Here is a 15291-nt window from a genome sequence, read left to right on the forward strand (position 1 = left end):
GAGAGGCTGAAGTCCCTGGGTTTATTCAACCTGGAGGAGGCTGAGGGGAGACCTCATTGTGGTCTGTGGCTTCCTAACAATGGGAGTGAAGGGGCAGGTGCCAATCTCCTCTCTTTGGTGACCAGGGATAGATAGAACCCAAGGGAACAGCATGAAGCTGAGACAGGGGAGATTTAGTTTGGATGTTAGGAAGAGGTTCTGTACCGAGAAGGCTGCTGGGCACTAGCACAGGCTCCCCAGGGAAGTAGTCCCAGCACTGAGCTTGGCTGAGTTCAAGAAGCGTCTGGACGATGCACTCAGTCCCGTGCTCTGACTTGGCTGGCTCTGTGTGGGGCCAGGAGCTGGATTCAATGGTCCTCATGGGTCCATTCCAGCTCAGGATACTCGGTGATTCTATGACTATCATTTGCTTTGTGTGTATATTGTTGTTGTTACTATTATTATTATTATTATTATTATTATTATTATTATTGTTGTTGTTGTTGTTGTTGTTATCCTTCTTTGTGCATCATGTTAAACTGTGATCATCTCAACCCACAAGTTTTCTTGCTTTCATTCTTCTTATTCTCTCCCCCATCCTGCCATGGGGGAGTGAGTGAGCAGCCACGTGGTGCTTCGTTCCTGTCCAGGGCTAAACCATGACAGCGAGTGAAATACACATACCTCTTTTGGACCTAAGTACCTCATGCCTTGCACTATTGCCCAGACGTTTTGATAGCCTCTTTCACACATTAAGTACCTTCACTTTAAGGACTGATGTCTGTCTTATCACTACTTTGTCTAGATTCACCTTCCCTGCTGGCAATAACACTACTTTTCTGAATCTTTTTGTTATTTAATAAGAATTTCAAATCTAAGTAATTTGTTTCCATTAAAACTTTGCAATTTGTGTCTATCTAGCTAATAGGAGCCATCTGATTCATCAATGCTGTTCCATAGATCAGGATAATTACTTGGAGGTGGAAATATGTAGAAATATACTGACTCATCAAGACAGGAGTTTTAGTCAACTCTAAGCCAGGATTTTTCCCTCATTTATACTAATAAAGTACATTTTGAAGTGCCTTGCACGCAGCAGGACACAGAAACAATTAGGAAATGGATCTGATGTCTGCATCCTTAGGAACAGTCATAAAAAGATCACTGTTTCAAAAACAACAACCCAGGCTTATCTTTTTTTTCATCTCTGCCAGGATATAACCTGTCCCTAAAAACTCCTCCATGATGTATTCCCAGGATGTAGACTACAAATGTAACAGCCATGCACCTTACAAGCCCGTGATACAGGAGTGGTAACCTAGCCTTTCTTTTTACTACAAGTAAAATAATTGCAAAAGCCATTACATGCCATTAATCACAATAAATGGAGGGATTTAATTACCCTTTACTAGCTGGTCTGAAAACCTCCAAGGAGAGATAGGCTGTTCCAGAAAGTGATGCGGTGTTAAAGACTCTAACATGATATAGGGTGAGCACCTGGTTATCAATCACAGAATTTTTAAGGTAGAGGTGTTTTGCCACTACTCCCAGTTTAGGTTGGGTGCAACAAGGATGGTTCACAAACCAATGAACTACAAGGAGGTATCACCCCACCGGAGACACCAGAATTAAACACTCAAAGCCACTAGTGAACACCATAAAGATAGTTTATTTCTGCTGGATCCTAATTACTTCAGGGTTGATAAGGCGTTAGGGTGGGTAAAAGTGTTCTGCATGTATCAAAGTGTTCTGTGTGGATTTGAGCCACCCCAAACTTTGAATGCAGGGACAGGAAAGTCTAGATTAGGTTTCTGAGTCTGCATGCAAGCTCTGCAGCTTGCAAATCCTCCGTATAATGCTTCCAATTACGACTTTGGATGCCATGACTCCATAATTTTTAGCGTTTGAATCAGGCTCTGCAGTTTACTGTTCAGACAAATCACATAAATAAAATATACAGCGGAATCATTCGCTTTCTTATTATAGCTACAAACAGACTAATAAACAAATAAATGAACGCAATCAAACCAAATGTTCTCTTAGTTATTTCGTGGGAGGTAAAAATCATCTGCAAACAAAATCAGATATGTTTTGTGAGTTTGAGAGACACAAGTATTTTGAAAGGATAAACAAGGTAATGAAACCTGGCTGGTCTGAAAGGCATTTTAATTCAGAAGAGGAAAAAAATACCAGTGTATATGGGAGCTCTGTAAAGCAGACAGTAGCTCAGGCAGAAGTGAGTTGAGAATTTCAGTGGGTTGAGTGATGTAGGATCAAAGTCACTTGGGGAATGATGTTTTCTGTGGGCCTCAGCTCACCATGTTGTAAGTAGGCAATGGTCTACAAAAGGCAGAGATTTTCCAGAAAGTCTCACCACACATTGCCATTTTTTCTGACAAGTCATAAGAGGTGTTGTAACACACTGTTCAGTGTGCGTGCAGGGCTGTGTGCTACACAATTACTCAAGACAGTCAATAAGGGTTTATAAACACTGAGCGATCCAAACAGCAGAAAAGCAGAAACAAAGGCAGTGGTAAGAAAAGTGCCCCATATCACAGAATCACAGAATCATAGGGGCTGGAATGGACCTCCAGAGCCCATCGGGTCCAACCCCCCTGCCAAAGCAGGGTCCCTAGGACAGGTCACACAGGTCGGTGTCCAGATGGGTCTTGAATATCTCCAGAGAAGGAGACTCTACACCCCCCTGGGCAGCCTGTCCCACGGCTCCCTCACTCTCACTGTAAAAAACTTCTTCCACATATTGGTGTGGAACTCCCTGTGCTCCAACTTGGAGCCATCACCCCCTGTCCTGTCTCCACAGACCATAGAAAAGAGGCTGGCCATTTCCCCTGTGTCCCACACTTGAGATATTTATAAACATGTATCTGTACAGAGTGCTTAGATAGTACCTATGAAGAGCCACTTCATAAGAAACACTTAGTCATTACACCTCTTAGACATCCAAATATTGTGCTGGATATTCAACACCATCAGCCTGAGTCCAGGTTTTCCTACACAAGTTCTGGGAAGAATTAGGTTCTTGCCAAGGAATTCTGAGAGTCAATAACTCTATTTAACCATTCACTTTAAATAAGTTCCCTGGGAGAGCAGAGATCCCCAGCAATGTTGGGATGTTTTCTGCTCCCTTTCTGTTGCTCACTGCAGTTGTAGACTTTTGTTAGAGGTCATAGGGTTGCTACAGTTTGAGGAGCTTCTTGTGACCTTGGGGGAATGGAGAAGGGAGGGAAGTGTGTAGAGTGGATCAACCACACCAGATTAACTTCATGCAGTTGCAGTGTGAAAAAAAAAAAAAAAGAGGACATGGTCCAATTTATTCTGTTGGTTTGGAAGTAAAGGACACACCTGGAGGTGAACCAGACACCTACTTTGCTTCTCCGTACTCCTTGGGCAGGGATGGCAAGCTTGTAGGAGATGGGAAGTACTGGAGTTTTAGTGTTTGAATTCATAAATAGTTTTTGTTATCTTTTTCATGGAAATAACCTATACTGTTTACTTATCAGTCTGTAAGTCTATACTTATCAGTCTGTAACTTGACAAGTAAGCTAACAGTAATGCAAGGGAGTAGGTCAGGGAGCAAAAAGGGCAAGATGACCAGCATATCTCTCATTTCTGCCTTTCATTTAGTGATCACCCAACTAATAAGACTGTCTGAATCAGCATGCTCCAGTGGCACTACATTTCAGTCTGAGCCTTAAAAGGCCAGATACCTGTGACAGACATCACCATAAATACTTAAAGATGTTTACCGTTGGGATCTTCAGGCACTGACAGTGTTAGCTGGCAGCTCAGCAGAAGTCTCAGGAATGTCAATAATTCCTGAAAAGTGAGTTTGGAACCTATGATAACACTGTGAAGGGTCTGACACCTTTTCCTAGTAGAGGTCTGCTGTGTAGTAAAGAAAGCTGAAAGCTCACGCACGCTGGTTACCTTGGAGCAGTCCTTGCAAGCATATGTTTAGTTCACAATAAAAGAGAGAAGGCGACTTGCTTCACTTAGAGAAGAAATAAATTACACATTGCATACCCAAATTAATGGCAGCTTCCTCCAAGTGATAATTAAATCAAACACCAAACCTAAGAGAATTTGCAGGTGAAGAAAGTATATTTGTCTTGATGAGCTCAAAACCCCACAGACAAGTGAGCTTTAAGCTCCTGTGTGTGACTCTGAGTCTTCCTGCTAATATAATTCCTTGAACTTAAAGAAGACAATAAGCATCTTAGACACCAGTTCAACAGCCTAGAGACCAAATCCTGTTCTAAGGGTTGTGAGTCACAACGTGGGTGGGAGAGTATGGTAAAGTAGTCATCGCCTCCAAGGGTCTGCATGGATCCTCATTCACAGAAGGCTACATCTCCTGATAATCAGTACCTAAACCTTGCAAGTCTGTAGTGATGTGTTAAAAGAAAACATCTGGTACTGGTTTTCTTTACAAGAACTTTTAGAGCCCAAGCATGGAACAGAAAAGAAAGAAGTGCTTTCTAATTTGCCATCTTGAGTGGAGCAAAGTCTTTACATGGATCCAAGGTCTCCACTTCACAGTTGCATTCACTGAAGAGAATGGATGAAGACCAATAGAGTTCTATATTTTTGAGTGTAACAGAGAAGAATTTGGCCCAGAAGCTCATTGCAGGATTTGAGCTGCTAGGCTGCCTTGGTACCAGTCTTTTTGCATTATTTTTCACTAACTACGACAATGAAGCCACCACTGTGACTGCTTGGTGACTGCATTAAATGTTTTCCTGATTGGCTAAACCCAATAGATTTATAAGGCATGGAGCTGTAACAGAGATTTTGCATGATGCAAAGGCAACAAGTTTCAATGGCAACAGTATTAGTGGTGTCCCTTTGCCTGATGCACATTTCATATGTGTAATCACATCAGAGGGTATAAACTCAATCAAAGTAAATGCTGTCAAAGATAATTAGCATTAGGAAAAGTCATCTACAAATAAAACCATCATAGGCCTCCAAGTCACATCCATGTGTCTCTGTGGTTGCAATAAATGAAAGCCACAAATCCTGTTAGCATTAAGTCGATTTTCATTCAAAGCATAATGGATGGTTCTTCCAAGGAGACATATCACTAGTGCATGTTCCCATAGCCACCTTCTTCAAGAAGAACATGTGCCAATGTAAAAGAAAAACAAATCAATTGGGCTAAAGGGTTTTATTTTTTATTTTATTTATTCTTTACCATATTCTTCTTTCTCACCTCAGGTGCTCCAGCCTTCTGATAATTTTTGTGGCCCTCCTCTGGTTCGTCTTCACCAGATCCATGTCTTTCCTGTGCTGAAGACCCAGTGCAGGATGCAGTACTCCAGGTGAGTCCTCATGAGAATGGAGTAGAGGGACAGAATCACCTCCCTCAGCCTGCTGGCCATACTCCTTGAATGCCCCAAGGTTCCAAGTCCAATTGCTGATGAATCACACATGTCTAATATTAAACTCTCTCAGACACCAAGATAGTGTGACCATGTATGAAATAATCATTGGAGTACTCCTTGGCTTGTAATAGTTTTCAGCTGTGCTAGAGAGTGCTAGCTGGACCAAAATTAAACACTAAAGAAGGTTGTATTCCAGTGCCACCAGCCAAAGGTTTTAAGGTGCCATTTAATCTACTGGTATGGTGTAGCTAGTGAGGTCACCAGTCTGATAATGTGTTGAATGAAAAAATATATATAAAAAAGCCTGTCTTTAATTTTGTTCCATTCCCTTCTGTACCTGGCTTATGAATAAGTAAACACTATTTATTGCATTCTCTATCTCATCACTTTGTCTTTACTGTATTATTCTCTTTGTAAAGCCACCAGTCTTTTAGAATTTTGGGGGTTTTATTTAATACCTCTCACAGTCCTTCACACCAATATTTGGGTTTTACTTGTATCCTTCTCTGATTCATTTATGTTCTCCAAGTTTTCAGGAAGGAATAACTAGTACAGTCCAGTGCATCCAGAACAGGCCAATCTGCAGTTCCTTGTGAACAGATTGAAGCAGCACAAAGGAAAGAATAAAGCCATGGTTCTCATGAAACAAGAATGAACAGAAAGGAGATGTATACTGTAGCACAGACCAATTGTATAATGGAAGAAGACTGCCCTTGCTTTAGAGATTTGGTTTCTTTGAACAGTTGTTCTCCCTCCCTTCTTCAGGGTACTGTATTATTGAGTTCTATGCATGACCACTTGATAGAAATCCTTCTGTGGTTGGAGGTGCCTGGTGTGGGCCCAAGAGCCGTTGTGGTTGTGTGGGGAGAGACCATTAATGCACGGAGATCATCCTATCCTCAACCTAGGGATGTACTGTGGAAATACTGCCACGGGTGTCACTGGATTTTATTCAGGGAAAGGGAAAAGGAATTTCTGGAAAGCCAGCACAGAACACAGCACTTCAACAGTGTAAAAGATTATGAAAATTTGATATACTGAGGGAAACTGAAAACGTTTTTTTTGTATAACCACATATATTAAAGTGGAAAATCAGGCCTGTGAGAGCCCTGTGAGCATTGCATTCCTTAACATTACAAGAGGAAAACTGCTTGGATTTTTTTATCACACAGAAAGCAGGCTGTCTTAAGGGACACATTCCAAGGACATTGATTACTGGCTCGAAGGATGCTGGGATGCTGAGTGCTGCTTTTGAGTCAATGGGGCTAGTTCCAGTATTGCTGTTTGACCCTGCAAATGAACCCAAAATGAGCTTGGTGATATTGGTTCTGGGTCTCCTCTTTGCAAACTATGAACTGCCTGGTGCCTTCCACACATTAGGCAAAGAAGTCTGAAAACCCACTCTCCTTTGCCTTGGAAATAATACTTTCATAAAGACTGAACCATAACCCATCAAAGTTAGTTCCTTTGCACATCTCTGAGTTTTAGCTGGATGGTTTTATACTGAAAGTGGGTGAAGGTTGTTGCATTCCTTTTCCTATTCATTGTCTGGCTTGTATGTTCAGCGCTCGACAAAGATAACTTTAGCCTTCGGTTTTAATATGCCAGGTGCACTACAGTATAAAAGGCATGAGCATGATTTATAATGCACTCACAATGTTCATGTCACAATAAAAATCCTGAGGTGCCATTGTGAAACATTTCATTTCATACTCCTAAGAAACAAATTTAAGTTGATGAGCTATAGGATATGTCAGCAAGTTAAGATCAAGTGAAGCACTGTGATTTGAATGGGGTTTTGCATTACAGCTCCCCACTCTTGAATTAATGTACTCTGTATGGGAAAGTCTAAGCTAAAATATGCAGTCTCTTCCATTGTTTCCCTTTTCATTTTAAAATTGAGCAAAACAGAAAGACAAAGCTGTGACATGTAAGTGGTGCTTTCTTACAAAAGGAGACAACTCCAGGACATTTAAATCCTTAGGATATAAGATAGATTTCAATGCATTCAATCTCTTGAAGCAGAGGGCAGCCACTACTCCAAACTGTGAGTAACCACTACAACACACATTTAGGTTGCTGCTTCAGAACAACTAGTCTTCCAATAAGAATGAATGTTATTGTTTTTCCTGTTGTTTGTCTGTTACTCAGTCGAGATCAAGCTGATTTTAAGCATCTGGAGGTGATGAAGTTCAGGGGCAGCACATTGATAAAAGTAGTAAAGTTTCAGGGAAATGTAGGCTACTTTCAGAATGGAGTTTGCTCAGCTTATGAAAGAGCTGTAGTTTTGTGTGGTAGCAGGGGACTGGAATCATTAATTGAACAGGTTTCCACCATTTCCTTCTCTTTAATCCCACTCTGCACAGAAACATGCTTATTCTTCCTGGAGAACGGTTAGTAAGCTTACAAGTAGTTGGATGGACCCCAGTGCCACCCAGTCAAGGCTAGACCACCTCTAACCTTGTTTCCATCAGCTTGATCAGTTCCTTTTATATTTCCATTTCTCTCCTGCAACACACCTGGACACATTGCACATTTGCTGGGATATTTCATTCCCTGAAAGCTTGAACTTCTCTGTATTTCAGAGTGTACAGAGGTCTGAGCCCTTTACTCATACATAGAAAGGCCCCTTTTATTTTCTTTGGAAACACACTACCCTCATGTACACAGCTCCCACATCTCCCTTTTGTTCTTCATTCTGGAGAACTCCCCTGTGAGTTTTGTCTCACCACAATGACTCCAAACCTTACACTGAGATGTCAGCAAAAAGTACAATTTTTTTCCTTTTTTAATTTTGAGCACATCTATCATCTAATTATTCAGAACAGAACACAAAGAGGGGGCAAAATGATGTGAATAGCATAACTCCTTTGAAGTGGTGTCTCATATATTTGCTGCTTTATCTAGCCAGGCTTTTGAATGATTTACTCAACTAGCTAAAAAAAGTTTTATAGGCTATTCTTCCTTTAACCGTGCAGATATCACAGGGGACTTGTGCATGCTCTGCATGTACTTTGATTTGCTTTTTTCAAAAAGTGATTGATATTAAGCTAGAGTAGCACTTTCTGGAAATCAGGGGCCTGGCTGCAATGATTAACAATACCTGCCACTTTCTGGGGGAGAATCCTTTGACCTGCCAATCACACTTCTTGTGATCCAGCCCAGTACACAGTTTCCTGGGTTCCAAGTGCACACTGATGGGTCATGGTCATCCACCAGGACCCAAAGTCCTTCTTCTCAGGATGGGTCTCAATTCATTCTCTGCCTAGAACACAGAAACTGAATTTTAACTATCTGGGAAGGCAGCTTTCCATTAGAAGAAAGGGGTTTGTATTGAATGATAGCAAGCTGGATCTTGTTTGCAAGATTTTCTTTTGAAGGTAAGTTATTGTAGATATTATTAGATATTATTTAGATTATATTTGAAGATAAGTTATTTTAGTTCATTGAATCTCAATCACATATTGAAAAAACTTTCAAGATAACATTTTCTAATGTGTTTAGCAAAACCAGTGGTGAAAAGAATGCATTTCCCACAGAAACTAATGAGCTTCTTATGCCCTTTTTAAATTCTTCTCAGTGTTGTTGCCAGTCATATTCAGTAAATCTTCAGGAAAAATAAAAGGGGGATGGGAAAGAGTGGAAAAGAATTGCCTATTAAGCAAAGGAACAAAACTGCAGGTATATTTTAAATAAGATAATCTGTCAGGGAGATGATGTGAGCCTGTGAACAGCCATCTGCAATGGTTACTAGCAGAATGGTAGGAGAAGGGAAGGGAAGGGAAGGGAAGGGAAGGGAAGGGAAGGGAAGGGAAGGGAAGGGAAGGGAAGGGAAGGGAAGGGAAGGGAAGGGAAGGGAAGGGAAGGGAAGGGAAGGGAAGGGAAGGGAAGGGAAGGGAAGGGAAGGGAAGGGAAGGGAAGGGAAGGGAAGGGAAGGGAAGGGAAGGGAAGGGAAGGGAAGGGAAGGGAAGGGAAGGGGGAAGCTAAATTTCAGGAATTAATGTATGTACTAGCTGAGGATAGGATCTATGGAATGATGGGTTGTAGAAACCAAGAGCTACAACTAAACAAGAAGGAACTAGGAGAGTGACACACTTTGTTGTTGCCAACTGATAACAACTACTCAAACACCTCTCTGTACCTGGCACATGTGTTATCCCCATCCTGATTAACTGGCTATTCCTCAGCTCATCAAGCTCTACATGCCCAAAGTCCCCCAGCTGAACTGTTGCCAGACAATCATAAGCAGAATTTAGTTGTCCAAATGAATCTTAATGGAGGTCAGAATGGGAACGGGGGTGGAAAATCCAGCTAACTTGCCTGATTTTTCAGGAATCATCTTCACCAGCATTAGCAGCAGATATAACCTGACTGGAAGATATATCTTGTCCAGGCATGACCCTATGCTTTAAACACAAACTGTCATGCCTTGAAGGGTAATTTTAATCATAGAATAACTTGGGATGGAAGGGACCTCTGGACGTAATTCGGTGCAACCTACTTGAGTAATGGGTCAAGCATTTCTGAAAGGAATAAAGCAGCAGCTCCTACCTCCCATCCTATGAGCATATACTAGTTTTATAGCACAATTACTCTCACTTAGGTTAAATCAGAAGCTGTCAGTATGACTATAAAAAATTTATGCCAATGGGTCTGAACAGCAGGGCCTATCTCCAAAGTGAATTTGCATCGGTGTGATTTCCTTTTTTCTAATTTCTACATTTTCCACTGCTCCTTTTTTGTCCTTTTCTGTCATTCATGTGCTATATGATGTTCTGCTGTACAATAAAAGCCTGGGGAACAGAGAAGGAAGAGGGATATTTACGGTTATGGTATTTACCTTCTCCAGTAACTGTTGCACAGGCAGAGGCCCTGCTCTCCAGGCAGAGGCTGGAATCTGCCTGCCAATGTGTAGTGAAAAAACCTCCTCTTTTTGTTCTGCTTGTGTGTGCAGATTTTGTTTTTCCTATTAAACTCTCATTGTCTTGATCCATGCCTCTTCTGATCTTCTTTCTGGTTTTCTTTCCATCCTGCAGCACTTCATCATACATACCTAAATTTGCCTGTCATTACTGACAAGTTCTTATCCACCCCACAAAATGACAGGATTCAGTTGCCTAAATTTCACTGTCTGGTGCCTTTTGTGGTCACAGTGTACCTGGCTTTCCTGAACCAGGCTCAGATATGATGTGGAACCCACAGAAGATAAGTGCTCATCTGTTTTGGCAGCTGGTGTCTGGGGGATATCCGATAGCATCTCACATGGCATTAGATGACCATTAAAGCAACCAAATCCTATCCTGGACTTTTGCAGTTGCAATTTTACAATTAAGTTCAGACAATCTTTGTAGAAGTATTGGACTTACTCTTTACATAAGAAAACCAGATATGTAACAGCTGGCCAGTAAGATCCCAATGAAATAAAAGCTGAGTGCCTTGTGTAACCATATGGGTGTAATGGGATTTGACATGGACTGTACCCTGCAGTAAGATTCAACAAGTTTCTACTTAGTCCCTACGTTTTATTCCTTTGTTTCAAGTTGGGAACTCTGGATATAGAGGAAAACAGTAAGGCAAAAAAGGCAGGCAGCTTTCAGGTCTTTCTTTGAAAATCAGCTTGTATAATTTCCTGGACTTTAATATACAGAAATCTGCAAAAAAATTTATCTTTGTTGTAAAAATACATATATCTACCTCTCAACAGTGAATTACTTAATGCCTATAGCCCCTTGCATATTTAGGAGTTTAATTACAGAAGTATAACCTGTCTGTTACCTTAGCAATTCTTTTTTTTACCTGCTTTAGTTTGTTGTTGGTTGATTGGAGGGGGTTATTCTGACAGAATTTCCATGACTGGCTGTTGAGAAGGAATATTGCTTTATTGCAACTCCTAATGACACTAAAAATGTTTGAGGATTAAGAGCAGGGATTGAGCTCAGAATGATTGTTTGCTTCCTGCTTTGGAAGAAGTTTATATGAGTATTTACTTTTCCAGCTCTTAAATTTTCTGTGACTGTTGGTATGATGTGTTTAAAAACATCTTTGTGTTCTTCCCTCTGAGTGTTATCTACATTCCAAACCCAAAAGCTACTCCAAGCCCATTACCACAGCTTACGCCCACACCCAAGAGTAAAAGCAGGTGTAAAATTGGGAGAGGGGTTTCTCCTCTCTGTAAAGTCTATGGGATTCCAAGCTCCCTGACTCACGTGGCTGGCTGTGAAACACAGCACTGATGCAAGTTAGCAGCAGTGCAGTTGGAGAGTGGGAGAAGTTTTTCAAAACCCCATGACGCTCTGTGTGACGCCAAAGAAATCGTTTCTCCTTGGACAGCCTTTGCGTTGCTACCTATAAAACAGCAATAAGGACACTCCTCTCAGCACTAATAACCCAGCTGAGTCCCCGAGCCTTTTGAAGATGGATTTGTGAAGCAGGAAGAGAAGAAAAAACCACCCAAAAAAAATCCTGAACGGAACCTGTAGCAGATGTAAAATGTTCCTGTTTAAACTGGACGCTAATTTATACTGCAGGCTATATAGCAGAAAATAACACCATTAGGAAATGAGAACTCATTCCAGCAACATATAATCAGTTCTTCCAGCAGCTTAAGGAGTTAGTATTGAATGAGACAGTAAGCCTTCATCTTCAGCGAATTTTTGTTGATGTTCCTGTTAAAGTGGCCACTACATCAACTTGTTTGCACAAAACCCTTTAAAATTGTAAATAAACACAGGCTTGTGCCTGAAACTATTGTGCTGGCACACACACACACAGAGAAGTGATGTTCTAGCCAACTCTGTAGCACAAATAGTACACTTAGGCCATCGTAGGTTCAAGTCAAAGCTGACTACATTCCTTCCACCCTTTTCAGAAGAAAGCGGGCCATGCTACGAGTCATCTGTTCTGCTGTTTAATATGGTAACTTTACAGAGCCAAAGGGGTTTGATAGACACAACAAAGCATTTATACATATATATATATGAGTATATATATACACACATATAACCCCCCATCTGTACATATATTCATGTATATGCGTAATATACATGCATAGTTATATTTATACACATATATTTGAGCACACATCTATATACTCCAAAGGTAGTGTGGTAAAACACAGAACATGTTTAGCTGTCTGTAAACTTTCACTTCCTTTCCCTCCTCCTTGATTCTCCCATGTTGTTGTGAAAACAAAAGGGATTAAAAATGTGGTGAGAGCACCAGGCAGTTCCTTAGGTTTGCATCTCAAAAGGTGAAAGGCCATTTTATTGATAGAAATTTTTTGAAAATGTGGTAATTTGGGGAAACACATTCCAGAAAACAAGCTCCTCTTCTCACACACTTACTCCTGTACAGAGATCCTTACCCAGCAGTGGTGTGTGCCATCACCTTGCCAAGCTGCAACTGCCCATTTTGAGCACACTCACTGGCTGTGCCAGAAGCTTGGAGTTCCTGACTGTCATAGATTGGAATTTTTTGGTTTTACCTGAGATTTTTTGGTTGCAGGATTTTGATTTTGGTGGTGGTTTTTTTTTTACTTTTCTAATCCTTCTGCTTATTTTTCTTCCCACCTGCAAGCAGTAATTTAAAGCATAAGACTGGGCTATATTTTGTTGCTCTTTATTATGCAGAAGAAAACAGGGTCCATGTAAAAAGATCTAACAGTTGAATTTAATGTTAACTTAGACAGTAAAGAGAAGATTTTGAGCTTTATAAAAAAAATAAAAGTTCAATTCTTTAGGTCTGCAGCTTGGTTCTGAGTCTGACCTGTGACCTCAATGGTAATTAATGACACAGTTGCACTATACAATAAGACAAATGTGCTGTTATTAGCAACTGATATCACAGCTGACCTGAGCTCTAAAGATTCACACGTGGCCTGAAGGGACATTTAAATGCTTTGTGTTAGCAGCTGGTAGTTTTATATATGCCACTGTGTGAAGCCAGAACATTATGAAGACCCTTAAGGCACTCAGAAACTGGGCAATAGTATTTGAATCTCTGCTTCAGCACCTCATGCAAAATATGAAGCAAAGTCTCCACGTCTTGGAAGGAAGCTAAAGGACAGGCAATGCAATGACAAGCTGCTCATTTTTCTATTAACCCCACCTCACCCCAAACAGAAAGGCAAAAGATGTGAAATGGTACCAAATACTTCCCTCAGGGCCTCTTTTCTTTCATAATTACTATTGGTATAAGGAGATATTAAGCCCTTTTACATGAACCAATTTGCACTTAAAATGGGAATCCAAATGTGTGTTGGCACTGACACCCAATATAATTCACTCAGGAGTCATCTAAACCCAAAGACACTTAAACTCCCACAGTACTACCCCTTACCCCCTGAAAACTTTCTAGGCACCTGCAGTGCTCCTCATGCCTTCAACTGGACTGGTTTGATCAACTGAGACAAGCACACATGCTTGTACACCACTGGAGTCCTAACACTAGCTGGAGCAGCAGGTTGAGCCCAATCTGCTAGACTAGTTCAGAGCCAAGCTACCCTGTGTAGAACCTTGACTGGTATCTTGTAACAAGCAGAGGTATTTACTTTCCTTCAGACATCAGTAGGGGTTTTAGACCTGATTTTTATATATAACCTTGCTGTTCAGGACACAGTCTAAGACTTTTTAAGCCTGTAGTACTCACCTGACAAGAGACTGCCACAACAAAGTAGAGATGAGGAAAAAGAGGGAGAATATATGTGCCTGAAGATGGCATATTTCCACCACACTGCTGCCACATTCATGGGGCTGGAGGAGAGGAATCCAGCCATCAACAAGTCAACAGCAGCCTGCATCATAAACCACCAGGATCTAAGTGTAAAGGCACTAACATGCAGACCCTTGTGTCTTTTTAATTTCTCCATGTAAAACCTGTACAGTCATATTAGCTCTGCTGGTATGGAGACAAACTGATTCACTGCTAGCCCACCAAGAGCACCATGGAAGGTGGGTGGACTCAAACTCCATGTCCTCTGCTTTCTCCAGCTGAAGCCTGTTATCTCCCTGTTCATATTACTCCATCCCAGTGCCCCACCACAAGACCTTCTGGTCTGCTAACCAGCTCTTCTGCCACCATGTTTGCTGTCTACTGGGGTGTCCTGGAGGACCACTTGACAGATAGGAGACTGAAGATGTTTTCCAAGGTTTCTCTCACTAAGCATGTGGTCCTAATGGTCCTGCACTTCCTTAGAAAGGGGTTGGTTATTAAGATGCAGTAATGCCCCACATGCTGAATCTGGCCTGAGGAGCAACACATCATCCAAGTACTTACTATGAAAAGAACTGCCAGGCCTCTATTGGTCTATCAATCAACACTTGTTTGAGTGGTTGTGCTTGTATCACAGGTATTTCTCATGGAATTGCATTCATAACCTCAGGATACAGAAAGGGAGAGAGCAACTAGAGCAGTTAGTCTCTCCACACCCCAGAAAGATGCACTGCATCCTTCACAGCCTGAGAATGGTGGAAAGGTGCAGTGGAGGCTGAGGCATTTGGGCACATTTATACAGCACATGTCCCTTCCAGTTGGGTAAGCACATCTGTTTTCACCAACTGCCCTTCTGCCAGGGACGTTAGACCCAGTACTGGGTGAAAGCAGCACTGGTTGCCCAGTTACTCTGGGGAAATGGCTCCCTTCTGGCCTTGCAGGCATTGTGGGCATTTACAGACTGAATATCCAACTTCGTGTTTCTCAGAGGTAATCTGTGGTGACTCATGAAGTCTTGGAAATGTAATCACCTGTGAAAGCTCTCAGAATATCCTCTAAAATTAATCCCTTTTCTCTTACACTGTCAGGAGAAAACGCAAAGGCAATAAACCTGGCAGTAATAAGGAAGCTTCATCACCTAGCAGGCCTATGAAACCTACATTGTCTTAAATAGCCTGAAGTTATTTAGACTAGTCAC

The sequence above is a fragment of the Gallinula chloropus genome (assembly GCF_964237585.1).
Source record: "Gallinula chloropus genome assembly, chromosome: 2".
NCBI lineage: Eukaryota > Metazoa > Chordata > Aves > Gruiformes > Rallidae > Gallinula > Gallinula chloropus.